The sequence below is a fragment of the Euphorbia lathyris genome, chromosome 9, assembly GCF_963576675.1.
Source record: "Euphorbia lathyris chromosome 9, ddEupLath1.1, whole genome shotgun sequence".
In the NCBI taxonomy this organism is placed as follows: domain Eukaryota; kingdom Viridiplantae; phylum Streptophyta; class Magnoliopsida; order Malpighiales; family Euphorbiaceae; genus Euphorbia; species Euphorbia lathyris.
Genome location: NC_088918.1, coordinates 28925605 through 28936354, shown reverse-complemented (window position 1 = coordinate 28936354; position 10750 = coordinate 28925605). Strand labels below are relative to the sequence as shown.

Here is a 10750-nt window from a genome sequence, read left to right as displayed (position 1 = left end):
TATCTATTTGATGAAACACAAGTCAGAAGCTTTTGAGAAATTCAAATGCTTTAAGAATGAAGTTGAGAATCAAACAGGAAAGACTATCAAAATACTTCGATCTGATCGAGGTGGAGAAGATCTTTCTGAAGAATTTATGAGTTATCTAAATGAATGTGGAATATGCTCACAATGGACACCTCCTTATACACCACAACACAATGGTGTATCAGAAAGGAGAAATCGCACCTTACTAGATATGGTACGATCCATGATGAGCACCACTGCTCTTCCAAAATCATTCTGGGGTTATGCCTTTAGAAACTGCCCTATTTATCTTAAACCGAGTTCCAACCAAATCCGTCAGTTCCACACCATTCGAACTGTTCATTGGTAGAAAACCCATCTTCTCTTTCATAAGAACATGGGGATGTTCAGCATACGTCAAACGTATTGTGTCAGATAAATTAGATCCCAAATCTGACAAGTGTTTCTTCATTGGATACCCAAAGGAAACTATGGGATATTACTTTTATCATCCAGATGACCAAAAGGTAATAGTATCCAAACACGCAGTGTTTCTAGAGAAATAGTTTCTGGAAGAAACACAGAATGGAAGCGCGATTGAACTTGAAGAAGTTCAAGAGGAATCACATGTTGAAAACGCGGAAGAAGTTGAACCCGAACCCGTTTCACTAGATGAAACACAAGTGTCATATCCTACACGTAGGTCTCAGAGAATTCGTGAACTCCCAGTTAGATATGGTTTTTTTTGTGGGAGATAACGAACTGGTTCCCGTGTTAGACGATGAACCTGAAACCTATGAAGAAGCTCTTGCTAGTCCAGAATCTAAAGCATGGCTTGAAGCCATGAATTCTGAAATGGACTCCATGTATACTAACCAAGTGTGGACTTTGGTTGATCCACCCGAAGGGATAAAACCCATTAGGTGCAAGTGGATCTTCAAGAAGAAGACTGACATGGATGGAAAGGTTAGTACCTACAAAGCTAGATTAGTAGCGAAAGGATATCGTCAAAAACAAGGTATTGACTATGACGAGACTTTCTCTCCAGTAGCCATGTTCAAATCCATCAGAATATTGCTTGCAATTGCCGCTCATTTTGATTATGAGATTTGGCAAATGGATATGAAAACAGCTTTCCTAAATGGAAACCTACTTGAGGATGTATACATGATGCAACCTGAAGGTTTCACATCGAAGGATGCAACCAAGGTTTGCAAACTTCAAAGGTCCATTTATGGACTCAAGCAAGCATCTAGGAGCTGGAACAAGCATTTTGATGAAACCATAAAACAATTTGGTTTCGAACAAAACTCAGAAGAGGCTTGTGTTTACAAGAAGACAAGTGGGAGCTCAGTAGTTTTCTTAGTACTATATGTTGATGATATACTACTTATGGGAAACGATGTGGCAATGTTGCAAACAGTAAAAGTTTGGTTATCGGGTAATTTCTCTATGAAAGACTTGGGAGAAGCAGCCTACATCTTAGGGATCAAGATCTATCACGATAGATCAAGGAGACTGCTCGGACTATCCCAATCTACATATATTGACAAAGTGCTAAAACGTTTTGACATGCATGAATCGAAAAGAGGTAACTTACCAATGGTCCATGGTGTCAAGTTATCAAATGGTCAATGTCCTAAAACGGACAGTGACAAGAATCGCATGGCTGTAATTCCTTACTCCAACGCGGTTGGTTCGATCATGTATGCTATGCTTTGCACTAGACCTGATGTGGCATTCGCATTAAGTATGACGAGCCGATATCAAGGGAATCCAGGATTTGATCACTGGATTGCTGTCAAGAACATTCTTAAGTATTTTAGAAGAACTAAAGACATGTTCCTCATATATGGACAAGGAGAATTGAAAATTGAAGGATATTCAGATGCTAGTCATCTGACTGATGAAAATGATTACAGATCCCAATCAGGATACCAGTTTATCCTGAATGGAGGTTCAGTTAGTTGGAAGAGTTCCAAACAAGGAAGTGTTGCTTTCTCGTCGACTGAATCAGAGTACATCGCAGCTGCAGAAGCGGCAAAGGAGGCTGTTTGGATTAGAAAGTTCATAACAGAACTAGGAGTGGTGCCTGACATTGTAAATCCCATTACTCTGTACTGTGATAACAATGGAGCCATTGCACAAGCAAAGGAACCACGGTCTCATAATGCATCCAAACATTATCTCAAGCGATATCATCTCATTAGGGAGATCATAGCCAGAGGAGATATGAGAATAGAAAAGGTGCGCACTGAGGACAACGTTGCAGATCCGTTGACCAAGCCGTTACCACAAAGAGCTCACGATAAACATCTTAGTTCTTCTGGTATTAGTTTCAGAAACAATTGGCTTTAGTCCAAGTGGGAGAATGTTGGAATTTAGTGTCCTAAATACAATTGTTTTGGATATTAATATTAATGAATAAATTGTTTATTTGGTCATTTATTTAATCAGATATATAGCATTAATATGTAACTATATATAAAGGCACAAATCTTTCGCAAAGGAAGTAATCCTAAGTTTATTCAAGTAGTTATAAAGTGTTCATACAAGCATGAAGTGAGACTATACTTTATAATAGACTGATAGACTGATGCTCGTAAAGTATATAGCAATTAATAGGACAAGTGTATCCTATCGCATCAAGTAATACAGTGCTTAAGCACGAGATCGAACCACAAGGACTAGTATCCTAATCAGTCAAATTCAGTTGGGAATTTGTCTATTTAGCGGGGTCAAAAGCAAATTGGTTTAGAAACTAAAGAAATAAATACCTAAACTAAGAAAGCAGTAAACAGAACATGCCGCAGGGTGGATTGTGATTAATGATAGTTACAATCCAGGTAGGGGAATCCATTGATTAATTACTACAAATGAGGTGAAAGGGGTTCAGATTTAAGCTTTACTCAAGATTGAAGGTAATCGCCCTAGGTGAAAGACTAATGTGATCAGTACTGTCTTTCCTATTCACATGCAATCGGGTGATGGCTTGATTAGGCATACACCCTAGGTCATGCAAAGGTTATGTTCGTTGGCAATTAAGGCTTAAGCCGTAGCCCAGCCACAGAGCCTCATTTCTAGTGGTCTCTAGCGAAGTCGGGTTTGTGCGAATTCGGTAAAGATGATTCCTTTGGTCAAAAATCAATCTTCCTAACATCTAACCAATATTAGGGTTACAGGCATTAGGCACATTATATACACAAAACGCGCTAGTTGAGCATTATCAATGCTCATTCTAGCAATTAATCATGTTCCTAATATCATTTAGGCATAAAGCACACACAACCTAATCGAATCAATAACAAGTTCTTAAACCCTAAACCCTAACATTCATAGCAATCTCAACAATCTCATCCCCATCCTAGATTGGATGGAGATTAGTTCATAGACAAACCAATCAAAGCATAAATGTAATTGATGAAAGACGAAATCATGCTTGAATAAATGCAATAAAGATTAAGGGAAGGAGTTAGAAAATCCAAAACCCGTTCGTCTAATTACAATATAAACAAGGTAGAGCCTCCACCCTTTTGAGCAGTTCTTCGAATCCAAAAGCAACTAAACTACAATTGCAGAAATTAAACTTCTATTCTAGTGTTTTCTGAAAAATAAAATGAAAAAGAACTCCCTCCTCCTATGTTAAACTGCCTATTTATAGTGATAGGCAGCAAACCTAGGCTTTTCGGGGGTAAAAACGGCATTTCCTGAGTAAAATAGGTTGAAAAAATGGCTTAGTGGTCGAGTTTCCAGCTGGGGAGAGGCGTTTTTGCGCCTCTCCCGCCTCGTCTCGCCGAGACAAGGACTGTCTCGTCGAGACGAGTAGGTGTCTCGTCGGGACACCCTAGTGTCTCGGCGAGACACTGCCTGTCTCGGCGAGACAGGCCTGTGTCCCGACGAGACAAGCTTCATATGGGGCACACTCCGAGTTTTTCTTCCGTTTTGGTCCTTAGGTTTCCGAAATCTGCTCTAATGGTCCCTGATGAGTCCCAAAAGTGCTCCAAAAGGTCCGAGTCTGGTTCGGGAATACTCGACTACGCCTTCAAACACCTGAAAACACAGAGTCTGCCATAAATACTCGAAAAGACTTATTTTTGCTAAAAACGAATGAAACGAGTGCAAAAGTTAAAGAAAACGAAGCGAAAATGAACTGAAAAGGGTCTAAAAACCCTATATAAATGGGAGCTATCATACACTTAAAGTAAACCCAAGTCAAGTAATATGTTATAGGGATTGGCATATTGCTCTTGAGACTTGCATGTAACAGTGTTTTCTGTAGAGACAGAAAGCTAATCTCACAAGCTTTAGATATTCTGATATCTAGACAGTTACATGGATCTGATGAAGGAGTTCATTAGGATTGGGACCCGACTTGAGATAACAGAATGGAGTGGTTTATCTAATGTGTCAACTGTTCATCTCATCGGTATTAGTAGGTATAACTAATCCTCAGACTCAAACATTCATTAATTAGTAATTTTGGATTGCGGAGTCTGATACTTTGATTCTGTGCGAGCACGATCCAATAGGTGAGAGCCTAGGGTGTGTGAGAAGAGGGTTGGGTATCACGCGAAGTAATTACAGAATGGTTAATGTCAGATTGAGCATTCGTCACTCCCGATAAATGGGAGATATATCCAAAAGGCCGCTTGTGGTGAATTGCCTGAAATCCTTGCAAGGTGATACAGTTAAGAGTAGAAATAAACATTTCACTTAACTTATCTTTTAGAGTGAATTCAACCTGTACAAGTAAAACCGGACTCTTCGTTATATGTAACCTTGACACATTCCATGGTTATAAGGAATTGACTGACAGGATATAGTTGATGAAGGATCGTATTATACTGTACCTAATACAGAAAGGTTAATGTCAGTTATCAACCTGACTTCTCAATTGCTCTGGGGGAATATCATAGGTTCTGCTAGTAATAGCTCTCGACGGTATTCCGTTATATATATGTTGGAATTAATCGTAATGAATAATTTCAAATGATATATACGGCTAGTGGCAATAAAGAACCTAATGGGTCGCATATGGGACTTGGAATCGGAGGACGAAAATGTAATTAGTGGGACATACACATATGGGCCGAAATTTGTATTAATTTAGGGATAAATTAATTTGATTAATAATTATAATTTGATTATGGTTATCAATTAAATTAAAAGATTATCTAATAATATTAATTAGAAGTTTTTATGTGATTGAAACTCTAATTAATTATCCCTAACATTAATTAATTATTAATTTGATTAATAATAATTATCTAGATATAATTAGTTATTATTTAGATAATAGTAAAGTGTTTATTTAATTATCTAATTAGGAATCCTATTCCGAATAAGATTCCAATTATTTAATTACCTAACACAATTGGGATTAGGGTTAAGAAAAGTCTATAAATAGACTCTCTAACCCCTAAAATTTGACCAACACAAAAAAGGGAGAGGAGGAATCGTTCCGTCTTTCGTCTCGGCTAATTTACTTTATTTGTTACTCCCTCTTTGATCTCGTATCGATTTCTGTTAGAGGCAATCATTGCTATTGCTATTCATTGAAGGTTGATCACTGATTATCTTTTGGCTTTGTGTTGAATCAAACGTTCGTGGTTCACGAGTTGATAATAACAAGTTGTGGGCACTTCGTTTGCAACGGTAGATAGTTCATCACTAAAGGTATTACTATCTATCCCTCTTTATATGAAATAACAATTAACAGATCTTGAAAAAGGGAAATAGATAAAATAGATAAAATTTTATTATTCCGCTATGCCTAGGCTTGTCTATTTTCCTACATCAACTGCCTTGTAAACGGTTTGTGCTCTACCTTTAAAGAGCTCAGTATTGGATTGAAAAATCCCGGAAGGATTCTGGGGACTGGATGTAGGCGGTGAGGCCGAACCAGGATAAGTCTATTGAGTAATTTCTAACTCTCTCTCAATATATATATGCATGTGTTGCTTGTTTAAATTACTCAGGATATAAATTGTATAAGCTGACACTGAGTAATCAGAGTGCTTGTTGGAAGCTGACCTAAGTGTTATTTCCCAACTCGTAAGTAAAACTGTTCTAGTCAGCATCGGACTAAAGCTGTCTTACATCTCTCTCGGTCGTGCTGATCAAAACTAAGTTAAGCAATCTAAAGAATTGATTAAGTCAGCATAATTAAGCGAAAAAGTTACATTAGTTCCTAACCCCCCCCCCTTGGAACTAATTACACGGGACCAACAAGTGTCTCACTAATTACGCTTTCGTCCTCTGGTTCCAAGTCTCATATGCGATCCATTAGGTTCTTTATTGCCACTAGCCGTATATATCCTTTGAAATTAATTCATCACGATTAATTCAACATATATATAATGGAATACCGTCGCGAGCTGTTACTAGCAGAACCTATGATATTCCCCTAGAGCAATTAAGAAGTCAGGTTGATAACTGACGTTAACCTTTCGTATTAGTTACAGTACAATATGATCCTTCATCAACTATATCCTGTCAGTCAATTCCTTATAACCATGGAACGTGTCAAGGTTACATATAACGAAGAGTTCGGTTTTACTTGTACAGGTTGAATTCACTCTGAAAGATAAGTTAAGTGAAATGTTCATTTCTACTCTTAACTCTATCACCTTGCAAGGATTTCAGTTAATTCACCATAAGCGGCCATTTGGATATATCTCCCACTTATCGGGAGTGATGAATGCTCAATCTGACATTAATTATTCTGCAATTACTTTGTGTGATACCCAACCCTGCTCTCACACACCCCAGGCTCTCACCTGTTGGATCGTGCTCGCACAGAATCAAAGTATCAGACTCCATAATCCAGAATCACTAATTAACGAATGTTTGAGTTTGAGGATTAGTTATACCTACTAATACCAATGAGATGAACAGTTGACACATTAGATAAATCAATCCATACTGTTATCTCAAGTCGGGTCCCAATCCTAATGAACTCCTTCACCGGATCCATGTAACTGTCTAGATATCTAAATATCTAAAGCTTGTGAGATCAGCTTTCTGTCTCGACAGAAAACATTGTTACATGCAAGTCTCAACAGTAATATGCCAACCCCTATAACATATTACTTGACTTGGGTTGGTTTTAAGTCTATTGGTCTATTATAAAGTATAGTCTCACTTCATGCTTGTATGAACACTTTATAATTACTTAAATAAACTTAGGATTACTTTCTTTACGAAAGATTTGTGCCTTTATATATAGTTACGTTTTAATGCTATATATTTGATTAAACAAATGATTAAATAAACAATTTATTCATTAATATTTATATCCTAAAACAATTGTCTTTAGGACACTAAACTCCAACATAATTTGCTTCAATGTATACTGTGATTCTTAATTTGTAATAGAATAATAGTCTAAATCATATAGAGACCCTTAAAGGTGTCCATTTTGATCACTTTGTCTCCCAAATTTAAGTGACAATCCATTAGCCACTCTAATTCCTTAAAATGATATAATGAGCCCTTTATTTTTTTTCTCAATTGAAGAAGATGTTGACCCGTGAGGACCATTCGCCTTTCAATTGACTTCCCATATGCAATGTGACTTTTCCCTTTATAAAAAATATACAACATGGCTTTTTAGGATGGTATTTTGTTAAGCCCAAAATATACCTAAAATATCATTAGTATTTACATCAGTTCTGCTATGAATTTGTTCTATTTATAACTATTTAGAATGCTTTTACTCTCGAATATGTTTCTTTCTTATAAGGTACATAAATATTTGGTAAAATCCAAATAGGAACGAAAAGAGCTTAAAAACAAAAGAAAAACCTTATAAAAGGAGTTAAAAATGACAAAGATCGATTACACCTAAACGAGAACAAAGACGAAGTCAGCAACAGAAGAAAATGCCCAATTCTCGGTTGAGGAAACCAAATTCTCGGTAGAGAATTTGTGGAAGCCGCGACTGAGAATCTCAAATTCTCGATCGCGACACGCGTTTTTCAGCTCTCCTTCCTTTCATTCGAAGACAAAGTATTTACTCCCCATTCTCGGCCGAGAATTGCCATTCTCGGTAAGTGCAGAAATTCCTCCAAGTACAATGAACACATGTTTAATTCAAAGAAACACGTTCGTTCGGATGGATAGAAACGTCCCTTCACAGAGGATACGATCCTTCACAACGGACACGACACTTCAATCACGACTCTTCAACATCTATAAATAAAGAGTTGATGGAGAGTTGGAAAGATATAGAAGAAAGAGATTAGTATAGAATTTATGCAGAAATTCTGAGTCAAGTGATTCAGAATTTAGATTTCATTTCTGTTAAAGGCAATATGATGTACACACATTGTTTATTCAATAATTACAAACACAGTAGCGTTTAGATTTGTTCATATTAGTTTACATTTTGGTAGAGGCCGACCGCATCCCTATTACGAAGTTACAACGAGAAGATTGAGTAGAGAATCCGCCCTGAGTCTGACAAACTCTAACGAAACCCAAGGAAAGGATTGACAACCCGTTCACTTGCAAGTCGTCAAATGTTTTCATGCTTCTTGTTCTCTGTAAACTTGTATCAAATTTATATTTCATCTAATAAAGTCCGTTCTATTCGATAGATTTTCATGCAGCACTTTGGTACAGGATCCGAAGTGGATTGCCGGTGTTTTCATTAAAACGTAGTATAATTCAAAATCTTTACAAGGAAACTTTGTTGAACACTTAGACAAATTGATATCTCGGTAGAGTTTTAATTTGGTTAAGGTAGCGATCTAACCCGATCGTAGGAGGATTGACTACAGTTCAAAGCCTAAAAATTAGAGGTTCCGTCATTTATTTCATCGTTATAATTTATACAAAGTTTAAAGTTGTTTTCTTTGTTTAATGCAAACGAATACACTTGTTTACTTTTCTAAAGAACTAAACAATCCTGTTTTGTAAATTTATCCCTAAGTCAGAAGTATTTTCTAACATTTGTTATACTCTATTCTATTTCTTATTCTAGCAATTTCAAGACCAAATCCGATTAAACGATTTTATTATTATAAACCTTAAAAGCAAATTTAACCAATTCAAAATAAGTTTTTGTTAAAAAACGTTCCCTGTGGGATCGATATCTTTTATTACTACAAGCGTATACCGTGCACTTGCGGAAATCGCTCAACAAGTTTTTGGCGCCGTTGCCGGGGAACGCCAAAATTTTTGACAAAAATTTAGATTTTTCATGTTTTATTTCGAATCTAGGTTTATTTATACTTATTCAAAATTTTATATTTTACTTATTTCAAATTACTAACCTATTTATTTTTCAAATTCTGTTTTGAAGGTAGTTTCGGTTCGTGCGAAATTTCAAGTTCATGCGCAGTTCTCGAAGTTCAGGCATTCCACCAAAACCGCTAGACCCAGAAATTGAAAGAACGGTTAAAAAGAACAAGAAAGACAAGAAAAAGAAAAACAAAAACAAAAACAAGACTCCAATAAAAACTAGAATTACTGAGCCAGAAATTATGGCTACACTTATGGATTACGCTAGGCCAGGAGTGGCCGGTGTAATAAATAGCATAGTTAGACCCCAAATAAATGCAAATCAATTTGAGATTAAGCCAGCATTGCTTAATATGTTACAAAATAACGTAACATTTTACGGGTTACCTAACGAAAATCCTAACACCCATTTGACAAATTGTTTAGAAATTTGTGACACTTTTAAAATAACAGATGTGACTGCGGAAGCAATCAAACTTCGCCTTTTTCCTTTTACTTTGAAGGATCGAGCCAAAGAATGGTTAACTTCTATACCAGCCGCAACATTTGAAACTTGGGAGCAATTAGCCCAAGCATTTTTATCAAAATATTTTCCTTTAGCAAAAACCGCAAGAGTCATAAAAGAGTTGACATCTTTTTCTCAAAATGATAATGAAAATCTTTATGAGGCTTGGGAACGTTTTAAAGAACTTCAACGTTTATGCCCACACCACCAATTGCCCGCTGAACTTTTAATGCAAACATTTTATAATGGATTAAATCCTACAACTAGAGGTTCATTAGATGCTATGTCCGGAGGGTTATTCATGAAGAAAACGTCGGCCCAAGCAAGAGAACTTTTGGAGGAAATGGCAATCAACAGTAGTATGTGGCCCGCGGAGCGTGGACACGTACCAATGGCGAAACCATCATCCTCAACTACGTCATCAGTTAAAGGTATAGTGAATCTTGATCCAGTTGCGATGTTGCAAGCCTAATTTTCTGCCTTATCGCACAAAATTGATAGGTTTATGGCACCGTGTGATCCTAATGGTCAGCCAATCCAAACGGATGTAGATTATGAAGGGATGAGCGAAATTGAACAGGTAAATTTTGTCCAAGGACAAAACCAAACTAATAACCCTTATTCCAATACATATAATCCTGGATGGAGAAATCATCCTAACTTTAACTGGAGAGATAATAATAATAATGCTAATGCTAATCAAAATCGTACAACCAATTATCAAAATCAATCAAGAGATACGATTAGCACTTTATCTTCTAAAATCGACAAATTTATTGATGCTGTGAGCGGAAAAATAAGTAATCACGACGATGGTTTTAAACGGATCGAGAATAAATTCGATCAGCTTATTAAAAACCAATCATCTAGCATCCATAATTTGGAGGTTCAAATTGGACAACTCGCTAAATCAATTCCATCCCGCAAAGAGGGAAGTCTTCCCAGCCATACGGAAGAAAATCCGAAAGAGCATGTTAAGGCAATCACTCTTCG

The 10750-nt window shown here is 36.7% G+C and overlaps 1 non-coding gene across 1 annotated transcript; it reads right to left on the bottom strand.

The window, feature by feature from the left end:
- Window positions 1-9863: 9863 nt before the first annotated feature.
- Window positions 9864-9970, bottom strand: LOC136207588 (small nucleolar RNA R71). The gene has a single exon (XR_010676722.1). It is a non-coding gene; the product is annotated as a small nucleolar RNA R71 (small nucleolar RNA).
- Between the last annotated feature and the right edge of the window lie 780 nt (window positions 9971-10750).